At 45.5% G+C, this 6,871-nt stretch overlaps 1 pseudogene; it reads left to right on the forward strand.

Moving 5' to 3' along the window:
• The first annotated feature begins 775 nt into the window (after positions 1-775).
• The window catches only part of LOC110289523, a 6,808-nt pseudogene continuing 712 nt past the window's right edge, over positions 776-6,871 (forward strand).

The following is a 6,871-nucleotide window of genomic DNA, read 5'->3' on the forward strand; positions in this document are numbered from 1 at the left end:
GTTGGGTGCCAGAGAGGGAGGTCTGTGGGGGGTCAGGTGGCTCAGAACAAGCTTCCAGCCAGACTAAGGTTTGGGGCAAGTGTAGGGCAAGAAGAGCCTATGAGAAAAGGAAGAAGAAGAAGGTGATTATTATGGGAAAGAGAGCCAGCCAAGGTTTCCCTAGCTGAGAATGAAACAGCTAGGATAGAGGCAGTGGGACTCTTTTTCTTTGGTAGACTCTCAGAGAAGACACAAGATCCCAGTGTCTGGGCAGATAGGCCTGGACACCACGCAGGGTTTCTTGTGGCCTGGTGTGCTGCTGTCGCTACAGAATGCTCCCTGTATTCTGAGAAGGGCTTGGAAATAGTATATAGAACGACATGTTGAAAACAAGGTATTGGGGCTGGAGAGATGGCTCAGTGGTTAAGAATACTGACCGCTCTTCTGGAGGTCATGAGTTCAACTTCCAGTAATCACACGGCAGCTTACAACCATCTGTAATGGGTTCTAGCGCCCTCTTCTGGAGTGTCTGAAGAGAGCTACAGTGTACTTACATACATCAAACAAACAAACAAACAAACAAACGGCATTTTGGGGTAACTTTAAAAAAACAAAGTTATTTACAAGGACATCTTAGCAGCTTCATGAATGACATTCTATGCTAAAGTTTAGATTAGAAGTGTCTCCCTTGCCAAACCTATGTATGGATCAAAGGCTTGTGCACCAACACCTGGATCTACTATGTAGAACCTTTAAGAAATGAGGCCTAGGTACAGAAAGCTAAGTTGCTGACACCATGCCTTTGAAAGGGAACCTGGATGAGCAGGTGCCCTGTGATATTCTTGCCACGATGCTAAAAGGTATAAGCAACCAGAGCAAACGACCATGGACCAAAAGCTTTGACGTCCTGAGCAATGGGAACCCTTTTCTTGAGTTAAGGTGGTTTATCTCAGGTTATCTAGGCAAAGGGACCCAACTGGCTCAGGCGCAACCAATGGGCCCCTCTCTCTGCCGAGAAGCAAAGTTAACACAGCCTACATCCTACAGTCATGCCAAAATATGTGAGGTAATAAAAACAAAAACAAGGAGGGTCACAAATTCAAGGCTAACCTAGGCTATGTAGTGAAACCCTGTCTCAAGCAAAGCAAAACCAACAAAAACACACACAGAGATTCAAGTAACAGAGACTCATTTCTCACCAGGGCAGGGTCTGCTACAGATTAGTGTCTTTGGATCACATCTGCATTGCCCTCAAGTAGGATATTGCTGGGAACTTGTTAGACCCCATGGCAGCAGGAGAGAGGAAATTGAATTTTAATGCATGGGAAGAGCACGAACAGCCTTTTAAAATGTCCTCATGGACATTTCTAAAGCAAGCCACATTACCACACAGAACTGCAGGAGTATGGGGGGGAATTTGGAAGAAGGGTCCAGAATCTTTGCAAACAATCCTAATGGCAGGCAGGGCCACCTCTCAGTACAATGCCTTGTTATGCTTAGCTTATTTATGCTTACTATTTAAGGTTTGGTAATTCGAGTTGAAATGGGCTTAGGTTTAGTTCTTGCCATAAGTCAAACAGGGTTTGGAAATAACATTTATCTCACAGAGCTGGTGGGGTGGCTCAGTAGGTAAGGTTGCTTGCCGCCAAGCCTGATGACCTGTGTGGTAGAAGTATAGTTCTCACTCCGGAAAGTTGTTCTCTGCCTTCACAAGTGTGACATGGCATGTGCAGGTGTGCAAGCACACTCGGGTGCACATACTAACTAACTGTAATAAGGACGTTCTTACAATTAAGCTCAGAACGTGTAGAGATCTGTGTAGTGATCGATACAGAATTGCCGTCTCTCCCTTCTCCCTCTGTCTATCTCTCTCAGCTTGAGGGCAGTTTGATTAGAGTTTAAGGTGACAATCCCAAAGCAAGCTGGCCACTTAGAGGAGGGGAGAATAGAAAAAAGAAGCAGGAGTGGGGAGCTAAGCCAGTTGAGTTATATTGGCTTAGGAATCAGCACTTGGTAGCAGGCAGCCATGTGGCAGGGTTTAGACAAAGAGCAAGAGACCACAAGGTATCAGACAAATCAGACTTAACCCCGGTTTATGCCCAGGCAGGGGTGGTGCACGTGTTTAATCCCAGCACTTGGGAGGCAGACTCAGGAGCATCTCTGAGTTTGAGGCCAGCCTGGTCTACAGAGTGAGTTCCAGGACAGACAAAGCTACACAGAGAAATCCTGTCTTGAAAACTAAAACAAATAAAACAATTCATACTTACAACTGGCCAGCATGCAAAAGAGACAGGAAAAAGAAAAGGTTGCAACTTTCTGACTGGGAAAGGCAAGGCCCAGCAGAACCTCCTGGTGACCTGTAGGGACTGCCTGAGTCCGTTTTCTGAACCAGACGGTTCCCCCAAGTGATGCAGAGCACACAAGAGCAAATGCCTTGGCTTAATTCCATCAAGGGCCATAGTCAGATAAAGATGTTTCTCACCTTTGAAAAGGCAGTTTCTCTGAGAGGACGGGAGAGTTGGTTGGGGGACAGTAAACAGATCAAGAGACTTCACCTCAACAGAGATGAAGAAAATAAAGAACCGATATGCAAAAGTTCCTTGATATTGGGGCAACTTGATTCTAAGACTCCCAAAAGATTCCAAAATCCATGGGTATGTTCTCATTTATAAAACACTGTGCTATTCACACAGATCCTCTAAATACTTTAAACAATCTCTGGGTTCTTATAAACTAAGTCTATATAGCATTTCATACTGTTGATTCATCATAAATGCTTTTGCTTATGGGTGTTTGTCTTTGTGTATGTGTGCTTTGAGATAGATTTTCTTTGCTGGCCTGGAACTCTCTATGACCAGGCTGGTGTCAAACTCACAGATCTGCCTGCTTCTACCTCCCACTCGTGCCACCACATCCAACAGCTTTTTGTACATCTTACATTGTGTGTCCAATTTTGAATCTGTGGTGCAGAATTTGTGCATGTGAGCAGGAGGAGGAGACGAGGCTCACACCTTCAATGCCAGCACTTGGAAGACAGAGGGGGGAATGCCAGAAGTCCAAGGCCAGCCTGGGTACAGGCTCCTGGGTTCCCTGTTAGTCTTAGAAAGCACTCAGCACCTTCAGGTGAAGGATTGGGGAGAGCAATATAAATACGATGAAGTGTGTCTGTCTCCAACATCAGACAGGGAAAGTGTAGGCACGGAGGTTGGGATGTGTAAGGCTCTGAGAAAGGGAATAAATCAGGGGCTCTCAGAGTGTGGATGCCGTGGATGGATCAGAACGTCTCAGCAACAACTTTACACAAAGAAAGACGTGGAGATGGGTGCCTGTCACGTTACCCAGGCAGAGACTGACAGTCCATTATCCAGGCAGGAACTGGTATAAGTGGCTGAAACATTGGTCTATCCTGAGGCAATGCAAGGCTCTTTGTGAATTCAGTCTGCTTCTGCAGGCCCCATGTTCCTCCTGTTAATTTTTTCAGGGGCTGTCTGTCTTTATCCTCTCTTGTTCAGAGCCCTTCTAATCTATTTTCCACTCCGACCTTCTCGCAGATACAATTTGATTTCCGGGTTGCTAGCAGGCTTCTCTCTGGCTTTGATTTCTGCCTCGTTTCCCCGAGCCCCATGTCTGTGGTGGAGCACGTGTCTTTGCTTTTTGTTCCCTTTAAAGACCCACAGGTGCTTGGAGACTGCTGGAGAAACCAGGCTGAATACAGAGACTTGCAGGGAGCCTGGCGTCTGGGGTTTGATGTGGGCATGAAGGAAGATTCAGGCCTCTTCAGTGTGCAGAGAAAGGAAAGTGAAGGGCAGATCTTCTCACTTCGTTTGGAATGATTTTTGAACTTTCTAAAAATTGTCTCAGCTCTCTTAGAAAGAAATGGGATGGGGTAGTTCAGAGGTACAAGGGTAAGAGGTGGCTAGGAACTTACCTTCAGTTATGATTCCCCCACCCCGCACCTGGCTGCATCTCTGTGTTTTGACCCATCTTCTTCCCTGTGTCTGTCTCCCCATCTCTGAAGCTCGTAGAAGGGTCAAACCCTTTCAACCAGAGAGGCTTCCAATCTTCATGATTCCCTGTAGCCACACATGCTTCTTTGTGTCCCAAACATAACTATTTTATATTGTATTTATAACCCAGCAACCATTACCCAAATGCCCTTTGTAAACTTCAGTTTCTTCCCAAGGACCTACGCCTCAAGTTCAGTGGTGGTTATATTAGAAACCAGTTGAGGGGAAGCACGTGGGGTGAAGGTAGCTCTCTTTTCTTGCTATTGAGCACAGATTATTTTTGTTTGTTTTGAGACAGGCTTTCTCTGAAGCCTTAACTGGCTTGGAGCTTGCTACATAGACCAGACAGGCTTCAGACTCACAGAGACCCACTTGCTCTGCCTCCTGAGTGCTGGGGTTAAAGGTGCACACACTGTTGAGTTCACTCATTTGCCTTAGGTAGAACAAACTCGGCACCTTCCATGAGTGATGGGGAAGGGTGTTATGCATGTGTGCACACAGCATCATGTTTAGGCATCTCAGGAGTCAGGCCCTTTGAGGGACGCTGTGTGGTCCACATCTGTTTCCAGATGCTATTTCTAAATTGTAGGGAGATAAAGCTGTTAGCCACTCCCTGTGGTGCTGACCCCAGGCTCATTGCAGGGCCTTACAAAGCTAGTGGGGACTAGAGTCAGTTTCCTGCTACATGACCCTGCCCTCCTCCTCCTCCTCCTCCCGTTTTTGTTCCATGTTCACACCAACCCTGCTTCACACATTCTTTTCTGCCTGATTTTATTAGGTTTATTGACAGGTGACAATTGTATATATCTAGGGTGTCTGAGGTGATTTTTGTGTGTCATCCTATTTATTTACTTATCTATCTATCACTCTATCTCTTTATCTCTCCTCTCTCTCTCTCTCTCTCTCTCTCTCTCTCTCTCTCTCTCTCTCTCTCTCTCTCTCTCTCTCTCCCAGGGTCTTGTGTAGCCTAGGTTAGCCTTGAATTTGCAACATAGCTGGAGCTGACCCTGACCACTGTCCAAGTACTGGCCTCAGTAACACAAAGCTAGCTATTCTTTCTCTGGTTCTGTGTGTTTCTTCTCGATGACACTAGCTGCTGCTTACATTATCTCCTGGCTGAGGGAATGGCCTAGCCCTGTATCATGTCCACTCTTTAAAAGCAGGTATTAAATACTTCGTCCTGAAGCTGTTCAGATGTCCTCGGCTGAAAGTCACTTTATTGTCCTCTAGCCTTCTCAACACCTTTATTTATGGCGTTTAAAAGCATCCCCTCACCTTTCTTTTCCATCCCAGGCCAGCCTCAGACTCACTAAGTAGCTAAAGATGACATTGGCTCTTTCTCTACCTCATAAACACAGGAGTTACAGATGTGTGCCCTCACATCTGGCTCTATCAGGTGTTTTCAGTTCTTTTTTCTCCATATCTGCTGTTTCCTATGACACTAAGGTTTGCTTTTTTTTTTTTTAACTTTTTATTGGTTCTTTGTGAGTTTCACATCATGCACCCCAATTCTTCTCATCTCTCCACTCTTCATAACCACCTTTCACCCTTTCACCCCACACAGCAGAGAAAAGAAAATCTCACTGTGGAAACTGCAGACACTAAGGATTTCTTAAGGGCAAGCTTCACCCCCTAACTATGCCTGTATCTGCTACCATGATGCTTTCGATGTCTGCAGACAGGAAATGTGTGAATGGTTGATTCAAAGTGATTATGGGTAGCCAACTGAAATGGCAGTTCCCCCCAAAGACACACGGTGGCGCTCTAGCCAAGCAGAGTTGCACAGATCAAACCAGACTCATTTAGTTTCTCAGCAATTTTAAAGATAATGGCGAATCCTTTGATTGCTGTCTTACCTGTCCTATCAAGCAGCTATGGATGATGGGAAAACAAATATGAAAGCCAGCTTAATGAGCAGAACAAGACAGAAAAATCAGACGTGAAGACACTATCTACAGAGAGACAAACACCTGCTTTCTCTGAACAAGGTCCCTGACACCCCAGCTAAGGACATGACAGAGATTGTGAGCCTCTGGTGAAGCCAGGCTGAGGCCTGTGTGCTAGGGAGAAGCTGCCTTCAAGTTTTCCCTCTTTTATTGGGAAATTGTTGTTGCTTATGTGACAGTTCTCAAGTACCCAGGCTGGCCCAGGTCTCCCTGTGTAGTTAAGGTTAACCCTGGCCAGCTGATCCTTCAGGATACAAAGGTGGAATCCCGTGAGAGTCGGCCAATGCTCTACCATGGCGTGCCAGCCTACCTTTGTTAATGGTGGGATGTTGTACAGAAAATGAGCCCTAATAGCTTTGTCGCCTAAGTTAGCGAAATTGAGTATTTTTTCTTATTATTTTTCTAAATATGCAAAACATGACTATAGTAGATACAAGAGTGCATATTCTGAAGTAGCCACCTCTCCCCTGCAAGGGTGCTTGCTGCCTTGAATTTGCCTTTCTTTCCCATAATGCGATTATAAGACTGTAGTTTTGTGATTGTTTGTTTTTAAATGGGGTCTCGTGTATCCCAGACTTGCTTTGACTTGAGACGTTACAGGGATGGCCCCTAGCATCTCACCCTTCTGCCTGTACTTCCCTGGTACTGGGTTTACAGCCCTGCATCTCCTGGTACAGTGTAGAGTTGGGAGGATTGGAACCTAGGCTTTGTGAATGCTAGGTGAGTTTCAACCGAGCCACAATCCCCATCTCCACTAATAAGACTTTTAGAGTTTACCTCTTTATTTTAATAAATTAGATTGCATATTGAATAAACCGAGATGTAAGAAGCCAAAGAAACCGACAGATTTCAAAGCCATGTCAGGAAATGAAAGTTGAAGTGTGATTAAAAGTGGTTTACAAGCTGGGCGTGGTGGCATGCACCTTTAATCCCAGCACT

The sequence above is a fragment of the Mus caroli genome, chromosome 2 (assembly GCF_900094665.2).
Source record: "Mus caroli chromosome 2, CAROLI_EIJ_v1.1, whole genome shotgun sequence".
Taxonomy (NCBI): Eukaryota; Metazoa; Chordata; class Mammalia; order Rodentia; family Muridae; genus Mus; species Mus caroli.